The sequence below is a fragment of the Prinia subflava genome, chromosome 7 (genome assembly GCF_021018805.1).
Source record: "Prinia subflava isolate CZ2003 ecotype Zambia chromosome 7, Cam_Psub_1.2, whole genome shotgun sequence".
NCBI classification, from domain to species: Eukaryota; Metazoa; Chordata; class Aves; order Passeriformes; family Cisticolidae; genus Prinia; species Prinia subflava.
Window position 1 is genome coordinate 20,115,680 of NC_086253.1, and position 23,078 is coordinate 20,138,757.

A 23,078-nucleotide genomic window follows, 5' to 3' on the forward strand; every position below is an offset into this window, starting at 1 on the left:
CAGGAAGCTTCTTATTTTATTTGGTTTAATTTCCAGCCTATTCCTTTCATTTCTAGAGAATGCAGTCTTCACAGACTCTTGTGATTTTGTAGTTTGCCTCCTAAAAGCCCAGCTGCAGTACACACTCTGGTTTTGCATCTTAAAGCTTCTTAATAAGTTTTGTCTGCTTACAGATCACTACTCCCTTTGTTCTGTCTGGAGTATGATTCATCAGAATAAAAGATTTAAAGAATAAATTTCTTGTGTGAATGGTATTCTTGATCTGTTTATTGAAGTAATTTTTAACTCCATTTTTATTTGGTCTTGGCCTTGTACTCCTATTCTCTCAATATCCTCATTCTTTATGTGTTTAAATAATTAAATCTTGTATTATAATGTTTTCCAGAAGTTAGATTTCTGTTTCTAAGGAAAAATAATGTGTTCATTGTTAATTGAACTGTTCAGTTGATTTGATAATTAAGATAATAAAATCTATTATCCAGCTAGCACTGAAAACGAGAGTTTTAAACTCCATTTTGGTTGAAGTTCAGAGGACTCCTCCTCCCTATATCTGTGCAACTTGCGATAACAAAGTTTTTACAGGCAATCAGAACTCAGACATTTCTCCTTGTGACTTCTTTGTGGGTTTCTCTCTTTACCTCATGCAATTTCTTGGAGCATTCTTACCTAGCATGCCTGAGAAATGCCTGAGAAAAGCAGGTATAGCAATTATTTTCTCCATACATTTTTATATCTACCTTGCTTTTGTCACCAAAGAAAACAGAGAGCCAGAATTAATTTCTTCACCAGTCATGTTAAAGTGTGTGGAGGCCCGTAGACCAATCAGTAATGTACACACTCTCCCTTGGAGAGAGGCCAACCTTTAGATTTCAAGACTGTGGTAGTTCCCCTAAGGCAGAAACCTTGGGAGGCTGCTCTCCCCTCAGGGCGAGCAAATGTGTTCCGCCATGAGGCTTTGTGGTTGATATGTCAATCAGTTATACCTCATTGGTTCATTCCCTACTGCCTCCTTTTTACCCTACCTGATTGGTCCATTTTTGATCCTTCCCCTGATTGGTTCATTTCCAATCCTTAGCCCCATTGGCCAAATTGTGTAACCCCGCCCCCTGGTTTATATATATAAATCCCTGCTCTTTCTGGTTCTTTGCCGTGGAGCTCTTTGAGGAAGCAGCAGAATAAAGGCTCTGAGAAACCCCAGACAAAGACCTTGTCTCTCCTTTGTCATTGCCCTGGAGGCTCAGCTCCCCACTGAGCTGAAATCACCAGGCTGAGCTGAAATCACTGGGTGGTTGCAGACGTGGCTGTGCCACAAGTGTGTCCTTTTCAGGATGCTTCTCTGGGGACATCACAGCACTGACCACCACTGCCCGCCGCGACAAAAATGTGCTATTCTGAGAAAAGAATTTTCAAAAGTTTGTGTTTGAGAAGAAACCAGTGGTCCAATAGCTCATGAAAACAAACAAATTCAACTTTTTGGCTTGATATAAGTACATAAATTCTATATTGCCCAAATAAGAACATTATCTCCTTTTATTAAGTTAGGAATCATACTAGGAAAGATCAGAACCAAAACTAATCATGTAGCCTGACTCTGACAGTAGACTGGAGTTTGCTAGTTGATACTTTAGGAAATGTATAAAACAAAGGCAATCTTATGTGACGCTTCCTAGATAGCTTCCTAGCCTCTAGGAACTGAAGCTCATGGATTAAGTATTTGAGACAAAAAACCATAGTAGGTAGTTTACAAAAGATTTTATACCACATGTACTCTGAGAATTGCTATGAATTGTAATAGGAAATATCTTGGTGATTCTTATTTCTCTACTATGTCTCTTGTAAAAAAAGTCATATATGATGTAAAATTATATTAAATTTCTTTACCTTGGGAATGCAAGTTCTAAGTGTCTTGTTACTTAGTGAGATAATTTTGCATCCAGGACTAATGTTCCTTACAGTTCACCTGAATTATTTAGACCTTTGTATTAATCAAAGAGTAATGACTTCTATTCTGTGGAAAAACTCTTTGAATTAGGGTTTTGTGGATATAGATCCTTAGATCCTGGTTTTTGCTTTAGGATACAGTTACAGTCTCTGATATGAGCCAATAAGTGTTCCCAACTTTGAATGTTATCCTCAGCTGTTGCCAGTCTATTCACAGTCAATATTAAACTTATCTTCATTCAGAAGATGTCCTTGTACTTTTTTCACTTCTCTGAAGGTTGTATTGCAGCAGTAACACTTTACTGCTTTTTTTTAGATTGGTTTTCTTTTTTAGTAAATTTTCCCATTATGTTAATGTATTTTAAGACAATTATGGCCTGTTACAATATTTAATCTTACATCCTATATGACCTGGAATGAGTTAATTTTTTATAGTTTTTACTCATTGATATAATAGGAACTAAAGGCTTTGTATGAACATTAACTTCTGATTGTTGTCTTTCAGATCAATTATACAAAGTACTTATCACTTTCTACAAGGAGATATATCTGATATTTCAGAAAATTTAAATTTCTGTATACCCTGCACTTGCATTAATTCTAATTTCAAATACCTTAAGTTTGAAAAATTATTTTTTCTACTTGTATTTCTGGATCTGTATTCAGTCCTTTCACAGGATACATTGTATAAATTAAGACATAACATAGATTGGTTTTGATTCATTCTTACATAGAAAAGAAAAAAGAATGGAGGAGGTGGACTTTCTATTCCTTAGATAATAATTTGTTTCTCAATTTAGTATCAATCTGGATGTCCTTGCTTGCAAAGAAACATTTATTGTAATTGTACCACCTCTAAATTACTCCTCTGAAGTCAGGCATTAGTAACTGGGTTATTCTGCATGAATAAAAACATAAAAATTTAGCTCTCGGATTCTTACTGTGATATTAGATTTACCAGAGAAGGTTGTTTTCAATCAAATCAAGCCTTTAAAATGTAACAGTTATCATTGGACAGAACATGACCTTTTAGCCCAGCTTGTCTCTTTCTTACCCAGAAGTTACATAAGAAAAGAAATAAACCTCATCAAGGCTTCATTATGTGTACAGTTTTCTTCCTTGCTGTCAGGAGAGTGGTAGCATTAAGGACAGAGTTCTTCAACTAGAATTGTGACTTAATAATCCCCTTTCAAGTGTAATGAGCTAAAAGGACATTATGAATTCCAGAATTCACACTTGATTTGTTTTTCTTTATGTACATGAATTAGGAAATGAACAAAGTCTAGTAAAGTAGTAGATGTGAGCAAAACCAAATTTTCTTATCAAAGTCCTGTTTCACCTGCAGTTAACAAGAAAGACAAGAGATGAGATTTGCTATATACCAAAAATTATGTGATTGCTACAAATCCTCAGACCACAACTGTTCTACATTTCTCTATGAACCCTGATGTCGACAAACTATTTTTTCCTTGGGCCACAGCTACAATAGCGCAAATAATTTCAGAGAAGGCTATGTATGTGTGTATGTGAATAAAGCTTGTGTCTTAGAGCTTCAGCTGCCAGGGCTGCATCTTCTTATGTATTTTTATTTTATATGTTGTTGAGTGTACACTTACGAAGAAGGACAAAACTCCTTTGTGCACGCACAATTTATATATAGCTTTGTTCTTTTAGCTAGGCTGGCCTAAACTTGTCAGTGAACATTCAAAGGAAGCATTGTAATATATAAAATAACCCCAGAGGGAGAGAATAAATGCTGTTTAAGATATTGAATTGTTGGAGCAGAGCCAATATTGCAATTCTTATTTTGTTACATTTTCAGATGACTCATCAGATCTACTAATCCATGCTTTGAGTCTCGAGGACTATGATCTTTAAAATCTCCTGAACAAAAGAAAAGAAATAATTTTTAAAAATACAATAATATGGAGGAATCCACCATTTTGATCTGTTTCTAATATGATGCAGTACCTTGTACCAATGATAAATCTAGAAAGATGACTAAACACTGTAATCTTATTTCTTATTTTAACATGAAAAATGAAACAGAAACAGATAAACTTGTGCTGTTCTGTAACAGTGATAAGAAAAATGGCCCTTAAAACTTATTTAAATAAATTATTTAATAAATTATTTGAGAAATGAAAAATTAGCTATAGAAAGAATTTATTAAAAATAAAAGGCACTACATAGCTTTTTTTTTTTTTTTTTTTTTTTTTTGCAAAGCTTGTGCTTTTACTAGTGGCTTTTATTTTCCTACCAACTGTTGTTCCATGGTAATGATTTCTACATCTTTTGTGTGCTCCTCCATTGTCTTTCAAGTCAGAGCTGCAAATTAAATACAATCTTATCAAACACTAAGCCGAAGAGACCTGTCTTTGCCAAAGTCATTGTCAGCAATATTGTCACTTCTGTGCCAACAAATTTACAGGTTAATGACATAAGTGATAAAATTGGTCTTTCCCTCTTACTTTTTTCTTTCATATTTTATTTATTTGTTTATTTATTTATTTATTTTAAGGCAGCCAACAGTATAAACAAACTATTACATAGCATTAGACTTGACAGAGGAAGAAAGTCTGATACATTAGTGTTACACATTTTACAATAAAATAAAAAAAGAAATGGGATTTATTAGTATAAAAAGAAACAAAACCACAAAACCCACAATAGTGGAGAACACTAATGGCCTCCATGGAAACAGTGTGGATATTATTTTTTTAATTGCTTATGTTTCCACCTTAACAACAACAATGTACAATGTAAAAAATAATGTGAGCCTGAGAATGCATGATGGCAAAGGCCAAGATGGAAAATACCCCTAGGGAAATTTTCCATTATTTTTGACATATTAAATGGTTTCTACTTTTATTCATGAGTAGCAGAATAAAAAGAAAGGCTTGCCTGCTGAATCTAACTGCTGATTCTTCACAAAATGAAAATTTTTGGTTCTTTCTATTTTAAGCTGCTAAGTTAGGGAGTGGGAATGAAACCCTCGTTCAACACCGCAGATGTTACTGTAAATCTCCTTTTAGTACTATGCAGATTTTGATTGGTAAACTGAGTTTAATTCACCTGTTCAATTAGGAATTAGTTGGGACAGTAGTTAAAGCAGTAATAAAAGTAATAGGAAGTACTTAGGACATTGGCTTTTTTTTGCTTTTTAACATATACCTCCACTGACTCCCTCCATAAAGCTAGAACTTCAACCATGATAGTGATGAATTTATAAAATTATTTGGGTTGGAAGGGACCTTATGGGTCATTTGGTTTCAACATCCTTGTCATTGACAGGGATACCTTCCAATAGAGTTTGCTCAAAGTTGCACCCAATCTGAACTTCAACACTTCCAGGGATGGGACATCTACAATTCCTCTGGGCAACAAGTTTCAGTGCTTCCCCACACTCTAAGTAAAGAATTTCTTCCTTACATCTAGTCTAAATCTATCGTGTTTTAGTTTAAATTTTTTCCCCTTCTCCTATCAGCTTTCATGTGGGTCCTCTTAAGGGACTGGCAGGCTGCAGTAAGGTCTCTCTGGAGAGCTCTCCAGGCTGAACAACCCCAGCTCTTTCAGACTGTCTTCACAGGGGAGGTTCTTCTGTCCCTTGGTCTCTTTTTGGCCCTTCATGGCCTGGACTCCCTCCAGCAGGTCCATGTCCTTGTTATGCTGGGACACATAAAATGATGCAGTACTCCAGGTGGGATCTCATGAGGGCAGAGTAGAGGGGAAGAATCATCTCCCTTGACCTGCTTGTCACACTTCAGATACAGCACAGGATATATTCGTCTTTCTGGGCTGTATGTCCACATTAGCAGCTCATGTCTAATTTTTCACCTGCCACTATTCCTTGGTCCTCCTCCGCAGGGCTCCTCTCAGTTCATTTATCCCTCACTCTATGCTGCTGCTGGGAATTGCCACGACCCAGTCTGGAGGACCTTGCACTTAGCTTTGTTGTATTTCATGAGGTTCACAGTGTTCTACTTCTCCGGTCTGTCAAGATCCCTCTGGATGACATACATTCCCTCCAGCATATCAACTGCAACACTCAGCTTGGTGTCATCCAAAAACTTGCTGAGGCTGCACTCAATCTCACTATTTCATTAGTAAAGATACTGACCAGCACAAGCCCCAGTACAGACCCCAGCATTTGTTACTGATCTCCATTTGGGCATTGAGACCTTAACCAAAATTTTTTGGATGCAGTCATGGAGCCAACTTCTTAACCATCAAAGAATCCACCCATCAAACCCACATCTCTCCACTTTAAAGACAGAGATGCTGTATCAATCCTTGCAGAAGTCAAGGTAGATGATATCAGCTGCTATTCACTTATCTGCTAAGGCAGTCACTCCATGTAGAGGGCCACTAGATTCACCAGGCATGATTTGCCCTTTTTGAAACTGTGTTCGCTATCTGTAATCACCTCCTTGTCATCCACATGTCTTGACCCAGCCTCCAGTGCTAATTAACTGCCAATTCAGATTAATTCTTCTTTTTCTATTTTCTGACACAATTCATAGTAGAAGTATATTGTAGCAAAATAAGAATTCTACATCATCAATCAATAAATATACTGATATGATTTTTCTCAGAATCATATCTTTACAAATGCATTATTCACCCATACTTGAAAAAGGTAGGAAACTGCTACTGTACTGCTGTTACTCTGTTTTTCAGTTGAGAAGTCATAACTTACTGTATATTCTAACAAAGATTACTTTATCTTTCCAGTGCATTCATTTCTTATACTGATCAATGTCTGTCAGCACACAAAAAATAAAGAACCCTATAAATATCACATTGGATTGAAAATTCATAATTTACTCATCTGCTCCTAGTGTCACTCATGAATCATATGGTCACAAAAGAATGATGATTTAAGTACATGGGCAAAAGTAAACCAATGTAGTAACGATGTTTTTCTCCCAACACACAGTGATTCTAAAATAACTGTTTCAAAAAAAAAAAAAAAAGAAGTATATTACCCACAGATTTTATCAGACAGATCTAGATCAAACACAGGACTACAGCAGGCTATAATTCAGAAGTGACTTCCTTCCCATCCCAATGAAATCCTGGAAAACAGACAATATGCTGTTTCTACTCAGAGAACTACAAAAGCCTTTAGAGAAATTACTGGAGGCTGATTGAAGAGAAGAATAGATGATGCCAAATATTTCTAGAGTAAAAAAGATATTGCCTGTGTTTGACACTACTAGTTAACGTTGTCATTAGTATTGTTTTCAGTACTCATTATTGAAAATTAGGAGTGGAACTGCTATTAAATGAACTTTTAGTTAGTAGTCTATTATTCATTTCTATTCATCTGTCTGTTATAGCTCTATTGGCTGGATTATAGTATGCTTTAACGAAGTTTTTCTCTTTGTAAGATGTTTTCTCTTATTTCTTTCTTGTAGAAGAAAGATTGTTAATATCAAAATTGCACCATAATTGATTTAATTCTTAATCTCAATGAGGGCCTATTTTTCCCAAATTTAACTGAGGCAAGTTACTATATCTATATATAGATATTGCACTGAGATAGTTAAGAAAGACTGTTAGATTAAGTTTAAGAAATGCTGGCCTTTAAAAAGGCCAGCAATTTTGGGCCTGCTCTACAACTTTAAAGTTTTGTGTTTATTTCTTGGCTTTCTCACAGTTTTACACAGCTTTGGACAAGTCCTTAATAGTGCTGCCATTTACTTTATTGTCTATACAACCTTCCTACTTGGGAAAAAAATCTAGTAGAAATAATTTAAGAAACATTTACATCTTTGAAAGTATTATGATGAAAGTCCATATATACCATACCTGTAGATAGCTTTTTGCAATACCTTCTGAAAAGAGGAAAGTATAGATGAAAAGAATAAAATCTGCTGTTACAGGTATTACAGACAATTAAAAACATATTTAAGTATCCCCCAAGAGCAGGATTTAGGTTCAAGTTAGCACACTTAAGAGCAAACAAAGGCTGTTAATATTTTTTAGCTGCCCAATAACATTTTGAAGCTGCACAAATTTTGAACACTTTCTACTGGCAAAGCAGCTAGATTTTATACATGTTGAAAAAGCATAAACCAAGAATTTTCAGAAATGCAGTATGAAAAATATCCTACATAGAATTAATATGTTCTATTAGTCAATAATTGACAATAGCAAGTAATATTTCAGTTATAAACATATATACTAAGCTCTAAAATTATACTGACCTTGTTACAAGCTTCAATGCTTATATTCTTTATTTCTCACTCCTTCAAAGATCATATGCTAAACCACTTCTATTCCGATAAAACCAACACGTTCTGTTTATGTGTGTATATGTATGGTTCCACTTGAATACTTCATAAAGTATGAGGCAAGCTGAAATTTTTCACGAAAAGATTCTCCTAATTCTCATTTCAGTAGTCTAATTGTAACTGTGGACAGTTGTTATTTATAATGTACCCTGTGGTGCAGAAAACACTACTGGCCACAGTTCCTGAAGAGATATTAAAAAAAGTATGAAAATTATAAACAAGTCATGAATACATGCTGAAGTTATTATTGTTCAGATTTCAGATATACTTTTACATAAGGCTAGAAAAAAATAGTCAATAACTAACATACACTCTTTTTAGAACATGGCTGTGGTGGAAATGGTATAAATATGCTTAGAAGCAGGGCAGAAAAGGGCAGAATATCTGGTTCTCATAATGACCTGCTTTTATTGAAAAAAAAAAGAAAAGCAGCAAACCATAGTTTCCTGTGCATGGTGCTTCCTCAGAGAATTCCTTACACTAAAGTATGTGTTCAGTGCTATCAGTGCTTATGCCAGCTACCAGCTTTGGGTTACAACAAAATCTGGATGGGTTTTTGTTTGTTTGATTGGTTGGGTTTTTTCCAAAAGAATGAAATTAAAAAACAAACACATGCAAAGCTTCTCTAGTTATTTTAAATGATTGTGAGGTTGATCTAGACAGTACAGTACATTTGTCTGAGTTAATGGGATTGCATTCAGTTTGTTATATAACAGTCCATATTTAAAGGATTTTATTATATTTTTCAGAAATTATTCTGTATCTTTATTTTGTTTTGAATCCTCCTGTTAAGATTGTTTCCCTCTTTATGCTGAGGTATCCTAAGTGTTATTTATTCTTCTGGCACATTTTCACCATAGAGTTAGCCCTGGCATGTAATACCAGTAACATTCCTCTATGCCAGACACAGAGCTCTTAGATCTAATTTGAGTAATAGTTGGCCACTTAGAAAGCTACAATAGAGTTATTCTTGTCCAGCAGCCAGTTACCCACTCAGCAATTCTCCCACTCACTCTCCTCTTCAGGATGGAGGGTAAAAATAGGATGAGAAAGCTCATGGGTTTAGATAAAGTGAGATTAATTACCCATTACTGTCATGGGCAAAACAGTCTTGAGAAGGGAAAACATAATTGTATTTATTGACAAAGCATATTCTGGTACTGAGGACCAAAACGTTAAAAAAAGAAAGAAAAAAAGGGAAAAGACCAAACAAAAACAAACAAACAAAACAACAACAACGACAAAAAACACACAGAAAAAAATCCCCACAACTATCAAAATTTTACCTCTCCCACACATCTGTCTTCCCCGAGCTCAGCTGGTTTCCTTCTCAACATGATACTTCTGTCTGCTCTCCCTACCTTTGGCAGCCTGGGGGAATGGAACACTAAAGGCAATGGTCAGTATGAAACTGCTCCTCTCTGTTGGTCCTTTCTCTTACTTTTCCCCTGGTTCAGCATGTGGTCCCTCCCAAGGGATACAATATTTCAGGATAAGGCTGCTTCTGTGTGGACTTTCCACAGGCTGAAGAGCCTTCAGGAAATTCCTGCCTGCTCCACCATGGAGTCCTTCATGGCCTGCAGCATGGGTATCTGCTCCTCTCTGTGGACTACAGGGAAGCACTTTGGCATCACAGTACCTGCTCCACCTCCTTCTCTGATCTTTGTGTTCACCATTCCACACTGAATTCTTTTCCCTCCTTCTCTGCCTGGGTGGAGTTTTTTGTCTTTCTTAAATACATTCACAGAAGTGCCACCAGGCTGACATGTGTGCCATGGTGGGTCTGTTATAGAACTCACTGGAAATGGCTGGAAATGTCTCTGTCTGGCAGGGACCAGACCCAACTTATTTTCACAAAGGCCATCTCTGAGGCCTAGCACCACCAGTACCTTGGCCACTGGGTACAAAAAAGTCCTCTTGCAGTTTGATTGACTGCAGATTTCTTTTTCTCTTACCAAAAAAAAAAAAAAAAAGAAAAAAAAAAGAAAAAAAAAAGAAAAAAAAAAGAAAAAAAAAAAAAAAGGATGCTTTCATTGAAGTACAATACATTTGGCTTTGACACTCAGGTTTTATTACTGCGGTGCTGCAGCATTTTGCCATGTGCCTTGAACAGAAAATTTCTCAAGCAAGTTTCTTAGAAATGGTCGTATTGGATTACTAATCTCAGAATTACAGAATAAACTGAGATGGAAGGATCATTGATGGAAGGATCATCATGATCATTGAGTTCAACTCCTTGCTCTGTTCAGGATGTCTCACACCCTGTGTCTGGGTGTATTGTCCAAACACTTTTTGAACTCAGACAAGCTTGGAAGTGTGCCCACTTCTCCAGGTAGCCTGTTCCACTGCTCCTTGGCTCCCTTCACTGATCATCACAGAGAAGAGATCAGTGTCTGCTCCTCCTCCTCAGGAGAAAATTGTAGACTGCAATGAGGTCTCCCCTAAGTCTCCTCCAAGCTGAACAAACCAAGTGATTTCATCTGGTTCTCACAAGGCTTTGGTTTGATACCAAATATCTGGGACTGGGTCAAAGATTCAAGATTGTTTTTTTAGTTTTTGATGCATGCATTAGTGTGGAAACATTTCAGGAGTGGTACTTTGTAGTCAGCATCTCATGATGCAGGTTGAGGGATCCCATTAATTCTCATTTCCTCAAGTTTTGACACACCACCCCATTGTTCATCACTTGCAAGCCTGGTATTTTCTTTTTCCCTCTTCTAAGTTAACGCTCTGTCAACAATTATCCTGTGCTAGAAATCTTCTTCCCCTCTAGAGAGGCTTTATTCCTGTCTAGATCCCACCAGGAGTCAGTAGACCAGGCACTGAATAGATCATCCCAGACTTTTTCTGCTTACCCCAGTCTCAGAGCCACACACTGACCTGACAGATCTGCCCATTCCTATCAGTACTATTCCTTGTTACTGAAAGGATTGAGAAAACCACTAGCTGATTTTCTGATTATTCAACCAAATGTCCCAAGGCCCTGAAGTCTCTTGTGATTGACCTTGGACTTTGTTATTTTGTCACTGTCAGCTTGAACAATCAGTAACAGTGGGTAATCAGGGGGCTTTACAAGACTGGAGAGTTTTCCAGTAATGACCCTTACCCAAGCCCCTGGGAGAGAGCAGGATTTCCTGTGGGTTGAGTCCAGTTTGCATATTGGGCCCTCTGTTCCTCGTAGAAGGGAGTCTCCTGTTACAACCACCCTTCTTTTCCTCTTAACAGAGGTGTCGAGGTGCAGGGTACAGATGGTGCTGCTTTCAAAGACCCCTCTCTCCCAGAAGGACATTTGCTTTGTTTCTATAGCACAAAACACTGTCATGAGGCACCAGTGCACACCAGGCACTCATGAGAATTTCAGGTTTACAAAGAGGCTTACATTTGAAGGTCAATTTAACTGTTCAGTGGAAATGTAGGTTATGAGGGGATATAAGCCTCTTCCAGCTTCGTAAGTAAAAATTAATATAAATCAAAGTAATCTCATTGAGTCAAATGGACTTTATCAAGGCAAATTTTGGCATCCAATTTTCCTGTGCTCAAATTTAAAAAGGAAAGCAGTGATGTTCTTTACTGCATTTGGTAAAACTTACAGCATAAAATGCTTGTCTAATGATACAGAATCAGATGTTTCTCTAGCCTGGAGTTAAAAGTGTGTAGTTGTGAAGAGCAAGTTCTGGATTATCACACTAGAAATTGTAAGGTTGTTCAAAGCACCTATACAGGCTCAAACTCCACACATGGGTTGGGAAAATGGTCAGATTTTTTTCTGTCAGTGGTACTGGTATATAGGTTTGTTGGCAATGATCTGCTTTGCATTTTTGAGAAAATACACTTGAGAAAGTCTATATGCTCCCAATAGTTTTAATGCCATTTTTCATGGTAGTATTTTTAGATTCCTTGGGAATTTAGGCTTCTCTATGAATCTTTTATTTGTTTACAGGTCTAATTTTGACTTTATATCTTACTATCTTATTTCTCAATTGAATACTTCATATTTATTTTCCACATCAAAAAAACTTGTCCTGTAGTCATTCAAAATAGAGGATTAAAGATTTTATAGTAGCTCCTGGAAACATATAATAGCCAGAATTTATAATAAAACTCTTGGATGTTGCATCATCTCAATATCTCCTCTCATATTATGTGATATTTATGCATGCAGAAGTAAGTTTTCTTGTTTATTTGGTAAGCCAGTATTGCAGGAATTATCTCTCCCTACTATTGATATTTAGTATTTTTCCTGCTGGCTAATCAAGACATAAGTAAGTCTGATGGATATCTTCACTACATGTGAGTGCTATTACTGAGATGAACAAAAACTCTGAGGAAAAAAAAACAATTTCTGAATACTCACAATAGTTTTTCAAATTTGTTGTACAATTTGGGGCAGTAGGAGGTTCCAATGACCTCCTTGGTCAGCCTTCTGTAAGTGGAATTTACATCAATAGGAGATTAAAAATGTGCCTGAGGGCATGCTTGGGTGAACCTAAACAGAGTGAGTCCCAAAAGGAGAAGGCTAATGCAAGCCTTTAGAGGCACTTTTGTAATTGCACAAGAAGAGATTGCTTATCAGAAGCAATCAAAAGGCTTTTTAGATACTGATGACTATCTGAAAGCAATGCTACATCTACATGGAGACTTTGCTCTAACTGATGTAAGGTTTTTTCTGCATAACCTAATCTTGAACAGAGCTGAAGTATTTCGGTAGTAGAAAATGTCTGTCAGTTAAATGGTACTTGATTTCCTGTTGTTGTTAAAAGAGCCAAATTGATGCACAATATTCTATTCATCACCTTAAATGTAATAATCTATTAGATTCTTTACTCTTTTTCAGATTAGTTCAAATAATTCCTGATAGTAGCATGAAAAATATTAATACATTCCTGTATGCCACACATGGGCTCCAGAAGAGATAGCAGAGAAAAGAGTAGATGCATAAACGTAGATGCATAAACATAGATGCAAATTCCCTTAAATACTTTCAGAAAAGGTGCTTAGAAAAGACAAGATTGAAGTTTGATTAAAAATATAATTTTATTTATTTTGACCTGTTAAGAACATGTCATTTTACTCTCAATAAAATTGCTGTCTGTCTTCAATTACTTCATCAATATTTTACCAGAAAAAGATATTGCCAGACAAAGTACAAAGTAAGAAAGACAATCTTTGTATTTCCTCTTAGATAGGAACTATGTAGAAGTCATGATGTACCCATTATGATCTCTGTTCATGCTGACTGCCAGTTCTCTCTTAAGGATTAGGGACTGGCTTTATCTGTAAATCCTTAACTGAAAGTACGTTTTATGCTATATTATGAAAAATTATGAAGAAATATCCTAATTTACTGCTTCATGCAATGCTGGATTTTCATTCTGGTCTTATGTTCAGATCTCAACTTTGCCCATAAACAGGCTTGAGAAACAGAAAGTATTAATGAATTGTTTGGCTGAAAATACCATTTTGTTGCCATCATTCTCTTATTCATCTAGTGTGTTTCTTTGTTTCTGTACAAGGATGGGCTATTTTTTGGAATGTTAGTCTAGCATGCCATCATAACTGTATGTAAAAGCACAATGGTGGAAGCACTCAAAGTATCTGAATGGTTTTATTTACTCATTCATATTTTACTGGACAACAGAATTAACAAAGCTTCTGTTTAATCTAAGAGAAGATATAAGTATAAACAATGTACTCACTAAGAAAGTTTTTTTTCTTTTTGGTCCCAATTATTTTCCACTTTTCAATTCAGCATTATCTTTAGAGATCCCTCCTGAGGCTTGTTAGTTCACTGAAGTCCTAAATTCAGTGATTCCATTCAGATACCTTTTTAATTATCTTTAGTTTCTTGGCCAGATTTTCAATCTATTGGTGTTTGTCAACTTATTTAGCATTGCAGGAAGAGGGTAGCTTTAAAAAAAGATGGTATCTTCACATCAGGACCAGACTGATATCTAGTATTCCTGAGAGCTGTTAAATAACTGTTGTGTTCACTTGGAAAATGAATTTACTTAATGCAGCAAAATTATCTTCATCAAAATATTCTGATAAAAATCCAATAAACTTAGTACTTATGGAACTTGATTTGTCATTAGCTCTACAGCATTTATATTATAATCATTAGTCAAAGAAGATAAAGGAGCGTGAAATAAAAGTACATAAAGAGACAATCATGCCCTATGTCTTGTTACTATAGAACCTATGGTAAAATTGTACTGAAAATATAAGAAATAGAGACAAAGTGATTTTTTTTAATACAGTTTTTATAGCCACATTCCTTGTTCACTTATAATATTGTGATTTTAAAAGTTTTGTTGCAGAAAAAGTAGCATATGAAAATTTTGAAAAAGCTTTCTCTGTTTTGTGACTTGTGCTGGTGTCTGAGCTATGTTATCTGTTATAGGCTAAAAATTGATCCTTCAGTCAAGTATAAACACACATAGATACATAGAATCTTACTCTTTGTAAGGATATATGGAGAAGATTATTTTTGAAAATTTTCCCATGTCCTTGTAATTAGACTGTTAAGCCTAGCAAAATACAACTTGGAAATGGTGAAGCGAGCAGAAATGTCCTGGATTTTAAAATTAATTACCTAACATATCATTGCTCAAGATGAAAACATCTTTATTTTTGATTGGCATTTTCTTTGCAGGTATTTGTGTACGCTTGTCTGTATTGGCTCCTGGCATTCATAAAAAATGACCTTTAATGTACAGATCTGGCTACTGAACACTGTAAATCCAGAGAGGAGCAAGTGCTGAAAGAATATCTCAATAGGAGACTATTGTATAACTGCCACAAAGAAAACTCTTTAGTGACAGCAATATAATAAACCTCTTATGAAAGCACTAGCTCAGAGACAGCTCTCAAGGTAAGGTGCTACATTAATTTTATTATTCTAACTACACATATGTTAAGAAACATTACCAAGTTACAATCAATAAGACATTAAATTTTATATTCAATGTAATTACATTTAAATGAGCGGTAAAAATCAACCAATTACCAATGAAGTAATCAAATACTAAAATAAAATAACTAAAGGCAATGTTTTCTTTGACTACCAAGAATCTACAAATACTTCTATACACAATTGAAAATATGAATCACCAACTGTACGACATTCACATGCAACAGTCCCTCCAGGGAAGTGGTCACATCACCAAGCCTGGCAGAGTCCAAGAAGTGTTTGGACAATGCTCTCAGGCCCATGATGTGACTCCTGGGGATGGTCCCGTGCAGGGCCAAGTTTTGGACTCAATGATCCTTGCGGGTCCCTTCCCACATGGCATATTCTGTGATTCTGTGATAAAATGAGCTGCAAACACCCCAACCGAAAAAGAAAGCTCTTGATTTGAAAGACATAGAGTAAGTCTTTATGCTACAGAATTACAGAAAATATCACTGATGATACTGCTTTCACAAATTCATTATATATCTATATAATTTTAACTCTAGTGAGAAATTTAAGAGAGAAAAAATATTCTGGCTGTCAGCTGATCCTTGAGCTCTTGCAACTCTCAGTAATATTATTAAAAACCAGTGGAAATAAAGACACTGTAAGAGTAAATAGTTACCAAATCCACCTTAAAATAAAGAAGAAAAATATGTTTATGTCATAATAACAAAACAATACTCATAGTGACTTCAAAAATTTACCCAGTGCATATAGGAGTAAAGCTATTTTTTGTCTGTGAAAAATTGTTCTGTCTGTTTGAGATTCTTTCATAAAACTTACCAGGTTTAGGAAAGATTATCACTGATTTATTCCAGTGAAATCTTCTGCTCACTCACTCTGCTGTCAATCTATTGGTGATACTGATAAACATACTGTTTCCCAAATGCTGAATCATTCATTAATATCAACTCTTTTTCCAAGAGAAACAGTTATATAGGTTTCAATGTTTTTACTGTTATTATTACTGCCAGATGTAATGCAATCTTAAAAATAAATATAAACCCTTTACACAAGGCAACTTAAATCAAGTGTTAGAATTTGTGAAATGCTTTTTTCTACACTGCCTGGTGTTAAACTTTCAATGTTCACTTCTAAAACTATTCCCTTAGGATGCATTGAATTGCAAAATCCATGAACTTGTAAGTTGTTTGCAGTTTACTTCAGTAGCTTTCTTGGTAGCATTATCATTTGTAACTTCGTTGCTATCCTTACATCCACTGTTTCCAAATCCCAGGTGTATAGTAAATGCACTGCCTTTTGCAAGGTTCCTATGATCCCAGTAATCATGCCACAGTATTTCTTCCCCTTCTTACATCTCCATGTTTATTTAATTATTTATTGATTTTTTACCAACATCTTAAGCTTTAGCTTGGTTAGATATTCAACCTCAAAAGTAAAACTTCCTTCCTAAAAGCTATAGAATATATTTTCTATTTGACAACTGTGCAAATCTGAAGAAAATTGACTGAAGTTAATAACATGTAATTACTACAGAGATCAGAATGACTTCCACAGTCTGAGGCACAATGCTGCACAGTCATTTAAATTTGCAATGTAAACCACACAGTTTTACTCCTGAGTTTCCTGTCATGTATCTTTTCTGTTTCACTGATAGCCTTATATATTTTGAATTTTTCCTTGTGTAATTGTAATTATCTTTTTTATCATTTCAGCAGATATAAGTCTTCAAATCTATCAATACATAGTTCTGTTCCTGATAAATTTAATGTTTTAGCATTTATAGCTCCCTGTGTATTTGGAGTCCCACCTATGAAACTACAGGTGACATTTTCCAAACTCAACAATGTGCCAGTCTTTCTCTTCTGACAAGATACACACATTTTGTACTCCCTATAAACATCCTTCAATATCAAGTAAGACAGGAGTTAAACAAACTTTTTAAAATCACTGTTTTATTGGATTATATTTTTCCTTTCAGTTTTAAAATTTATGACTTCAGATTTTGGTTTTGGTTTTGTAACTCCAAATAGGGTCATATTCATGGTTTGACAAACCGAAACATAAAACCTTGGGAAATAGACAGGTACCATGGTAAGTGGATAAGAAATGGTTTTTCAGTTTTGTCAAGGAATTGCATAGTTTTTTCATATTTTGACAATACAGTTTGGAAGCCAAACTGTGGCCAGACATGTAAGAACTGAGAAGTTCAGAGAGTCCTGTCTCCTTCTTTATTCCCATCCCCCTTGGACTAGCCATGCAAGTGCACATACTCTTGTTCTAATAGAATGCCAGTGGTGCCACAATAAAGAAGAGGCCAGAAATCTTTCCCATCCCATATCAATTGAGTTGATTCAGTAGGACATAGACCTGTTTTTTCCCTAAAGGGAACTTTCCCTTTACCTGGAACTCCATGCAAATCTCATGGAAAAGTAGAGTCTGTACTTTTACGTTAACTAACTTTGGCTCATCTCCGTGACCACATTCTGTTTATACCATCCAGATAACAAGAGGATGTAGACAGAATTCAAAACAACCTAATAATTACCACAGAAGTAATGTTTGTTGTTAAAACTAACATTTCAGAAATAATCTATTATACCAACTCAACATCGATTTTACCAGAACTATGTTTCCAAAGATTTAACTTTCTGTTACATTTTGGTTCTATATTATTTGAAATATGGCCTTTCTCTCTCTCTCTTTTTTTTTTTTTTTTTAAGCTAACAGTGAAAAGTAACAACATACCTGAAGTGATTCATCTTGCAAGCCATTCTCGTATTAATCATCCCGACTATGTGCATAGTTTCAATGGTTTCTGTGGAACTAGTTACATGAATGAAATGTGCAAGATCTATTCCCCCAAGACAGTATTCATATTATTTCTTATTGGGGAATAATTTGCATTGTCTTGAGATGGTTTGATATCATCAATTTTCAAACATTAAAAAATAATTTTAAATAAAATCATTTTCTAAATTAACCATTTTAATTTTTATTGAGTATTAATTGTTTACCTGAAAAAGTAGAATAGGGCATATAATTTTCCTCCAGTTCAATACGTGAATGATGTTCCTCATCATTTGTGTTATACAGAATTTTATGTAGCTTGACATTCATATTGAGAGATGGTTGAAAAGAATTGCCTAAAACAGAAATCAAAACAAATAAAATACTTTCTGTGGAAAACTGCTGTCTTTTCAGGTATTTAAATTCACAGTATAAAGCCTTGAGAGCTGAGAGGTAAGAACTACACAGGCATCTATGTACAGGCCATGCACTCGAGAGTTGCAATCAATGATCCTTTGGGTCCCTTTCCACCCAGAATATTCTGTGATTCTGTGGGGGAGGCTGCTACTTCACTTGTTTAAGAATGGCTTTGGTGACCCTTAACCCCATGCTTAGCTGCACTGATTCATTTCTTTATGCTATTGGGGAATGCTTTCACTATAGCCAAAGCAAAGTGTAAAAACACACATTAAAAGACTCCAAGTATTTTTTTTTTCAGTCTCTTCACTTTTACTCTCTGCTTTGATGTAACTGGAATTGTGCAGAAATGTAATAAATTGGATTACAAAATATTCCAAAACATTTTTATTTTTCCTAAAATAATGCTAAACTTTGATGTTACAGGGCATTTTCTGTTGATGCATTGGTGAAATTCAAAAAGCATTCTTGCTTAAAATTCTGAAAAATCAATTGCTGCTAAAACTTCTGAGTACTGAAGAGCCTCCTCTTCCTAGTTACAGACTTCTGTATTTGGCCTGAGCACTGCACGATTTTCCATCCTGGGTTTACCTATATTTACTCAGAACAGCAGAATAGAATAGAATAGAATAGAATAGAATAGAATAGAATAGAATAGAATAGAATAGAATAGAAATTTCAGCTGGAAAGAACCTACAATAATCATATAGCCCAACTACCTGACCACTCAGTATTACTGTCCTCCAATGCAGTGCTGTAGTCTGCTCTAACTGAGATACACACGCCAAACACTTCTATATTAATCTGGAATCTTTTCTTTCTGCTCCTGTGTAGGAGGTATGTCATTAAGGTGCCAAGGAACTCTAGACAAACCTGGATGTAAGATCAGACAAAACCCTCTGTGTGTAGTACTGCATAACAAAAGAATGTCCTTTGGTCAAGGAACTATGACCTTTCTACACAAAAATATTCCAGTAAGTTATTATAGAGGAGGCTTAGTCCAAATATCTATTATAACAGCAAATACTATCCTTGATTGTACAACTAATTAGAATAAAAAGGCCAAGTGGCATAGGGAAGTGGAGATATAAAATACACGAGAAAATATTTCAAGTAGTGTAAAATAGTTGAGTTACTGAGAAGTCAAAATAGGCTCTACTGTCACAACTGAGGTGCATCTTTTTGACTGGGCTTTGGGATTTTACTCTAAAGACAGTTGTCAGCCTTTTTTCTAGTATATTACTTTATATTTACATCAATCTTGTTAGTTTAAATGAAAACATAAACCTGCGTTGACAAAGTAGAATTACTAAGAAACTTCCAGAAAGAATGCAATAATTTGTACTAATATTTCTAGGTCATTTAATTTTCCTGGTTTTCTCACATCCTCCCTAGCCACACTAAAATTTTATTATTAAAAGAGGCATTTAAGCATTTAGCAACAGTGCCCACTTCTTCAGACAACTAGCATGAGTCGTTCACATAAGTTCTCTCACAGAGAGCCAGGATGTCTGCTGCTGCTGAGCAATTAGGTTGCTCTCTCTGATCCATACTCACTCACAACAAAGGAATCCCACTAGAATTCAGTGAACATGCCCATTTAAGCACAAGGCCTCCCGTGTCAGCTGGTGAGTTGCTATCACATTAATGAGTTAAAACTCAGCTATATTCTCAGTAATAGCCAAAGGGCATGCAGTGCCAGCTGAAAGGTGGAGAAGTAAGTGATTGCACACAAGAGACATAAAGCTCAACTTTGTCATTGCCTAATTCTAGGACACTGGGATGTCTTCCAAAGGCTAAAATGACTTTTTGAATTAATCCACATAATGGCCTCTTAGTTGTCTTTGCCTCTCCTTGGGCTGTACCTACTAAGCTGTCCATTTCCTGAAAATATTAAAGAAGTATTTAACCTGCTCTCATGTACCTAGAAAAGAGGTATAATAGCTGTATACTTTTGTAAAGAATAAGAATTTTGTGGATTTTGTCAGAAAAATATGTGGATTTGAATAAACCACATGACTTTGAAAACATTATTGGGTCAGCATTTTGACCCTTCCTGCATTATTTTTTTCTTAAACTAGAAATTTTATCAGAATTATTAAGGGACATATGACTTAAATTTAAGTTGTGTATTATACACAATTCCACACATTAGAAACCCAGGAAATACTTTTTTCTCTTAAGTAACTAAGATACCAATTTTTTTCACTGAGAAAATGACTCAGAACAGCTCCTGTTAAAAACTTGACTTTAATGCAGAAAAGAAACAGAAAGAATTGTAGATATCCCTATATGCATGAAATTCAACATGTCTTGAAATCAAGGTACACAAAGATAACATTTTAAGTAAAACTCAAACATCAGGAATAAATGTATTTTTCAAATATTTCGTAAGCATTGTTTTCCTGAAGATTAGTTGTGATGTGAAAATGGAGAAATTGATGTTACAGTGTGATGTAATGAAGACATAAAATAGAAAAGAAAATACAAGAAAATCTACATTTTGCTGTGGTTATCAGGTATGAGAAAACAAAGTACATATGATCCTTAAAACATGCTTTCCTAAAATATCTTTCCTAAAAGCTGGAAAGGCAAATGTATATTATACCATACAAATGTTAATACAAAGCATGTTTTTTTCTTATAGAAAGATTACTGCCTTTGTCTTTCCAGATTTTGTGTATTTGCAGTATGTTGAATGACATCATAAGAGGGAGGAAGATGTATGTATCTACATAGAAACAGTCAAAATGTCTTAAAAAAAAAACCACACACACACAAAAATTATCAAATTGTGCCTGTATTAAGGTGATGAAAGAATGACAGAGGCAGGTAAGTAAGTGTATTTTCAGAAGGTAAATTTGTTGAATACAATAATTCTGAAAAGAAAGGGGTATTTGAGTCTTATGTACTACAGTCTAGAATTATTGACCTGTGTAGCATATACTGTTGAAACAATATCATATTTCATCAGAGAGATGATGGCTAAATAGATACACAGATTACATTCACTATCCATCGGAATGGTTCTGAGTTTTGTGTTTGAGAAAATGTGTCTGTGTGTCAATTTATTTCTACTTCACTCCTCCAACTGCTTTTGGGATCAGTGCACTTTTTTTGAAGTTAATGATCAGGATAAAGAGTTAAAGAAGTTATTGGAAGGTGAAGCATGTCAGATTTATACAGTATAAAAAGGAAGAATCATTAATTTTTTCTGTAAAATACTAAAGAATAAAAGCAAGGATATTTAATGATTCAACACATAACAGAAATAAGCTGGAAAAGATGTTTCTTGTATTTGACAGATATATTAATTGTTGCAATTTTTCTTGCCTACCACTATTACTGTAATTATTCTTTCTGAGTTTGATACTGAAAAAAAAGGGGTTGCAAAACCGAACACTTTCAGTATGAACTTGAGATGGAATGTTGTGCATGTACGGAATGTGAAAGTTGCCTAACCTCTGAAAATCCTCAGCCACACACAGATCATCATGCAGTGCCATAATAATACTTATCCAAGCAAGAAGAGAAGAGGGAAAGGAGTTTGTAGCATCTGAATGAATAAAGATATTACTGTCAGTTTTTCATGACAACAGAAACTAATTGCTCTATATGGTTTCACACTACAGACTTCATCATATGAACTACGTGCATAGAAGTAGGGTACTGCTTAACAAAACTTATCACAAACTGTGTATAACAAGTGAATGCTTCTCAACAGAAAACTAATAAATATCTCCAGGCAAATGCACTGTTCATATAGCAGCAATTAAGCTCACCATAGGAATAATAACCAAGTAGAAAACAAGCAGAAATTTTAATTAAGCAGTTGAATAAAGCTTAGCCTAAATGTGGAGCTCTCAAAACACCGGGCAAATTCTCTTCCTGTTACATATAATGAAAATTTACCACTGTCTTCAACAAAGGTAGAATTAGGGCATTATTACTTTTGGGAGATTCACGTCTAAATAACTGCTCCTACTAATAGTTTAGATATCATGCCAATTCAAAGAAGAAAAATACTTGATACATGATTTAAATTCTATTTTCATGAAACTCTACCATTCTGCATTGAATCACTCCCAATATAGATTAAGTATTTTATACACAATATTCAGTGTTTAAAGTACATTAATTTGTGACTGATCAATCCGAATGTCAAGGTATCTGAAGGATAAAACTGTCCAGAGGATAGAGATGTTAAATATAGAGCTGTAAAATATGTGATGTTTAACTCAGGATCCACTGCCAGAATTTCTGTTTTATGTTCAGTTGGAAACGGAGGTTTGTGTTACTGTTGTTTGTTGTAGTTGCTGTCATCTAGGAGAAGCTTACTTATAATGAATTATTTAAATACCAAGTAATAAAAATACTGATGGGGGTTTTTGGGAAAACTAATATATCTTTGTAACTGTTCTCATTCTCTTGTCCATGAAGATTTTCCTATTTCTTCATATGATAAATATTATTTACCAATATAAGAAATAGCATAATAAGGATATACTAATTATTTATTTAGTAATAATCTCTGATAAAATTTTATATAAAAAGCATCCCAAAGGAACATGAAAAGAACACTTTTTGTGTGTGACCAATTTGTGTGTTTGTTACCAATATATATTTAGAATATTTCTTACAGCATAGCTGCCACTCTCACACGCATAAAGAATTTTCTATAAATGGTTCTGTTATAATCATCTGTCTGCTGAAGT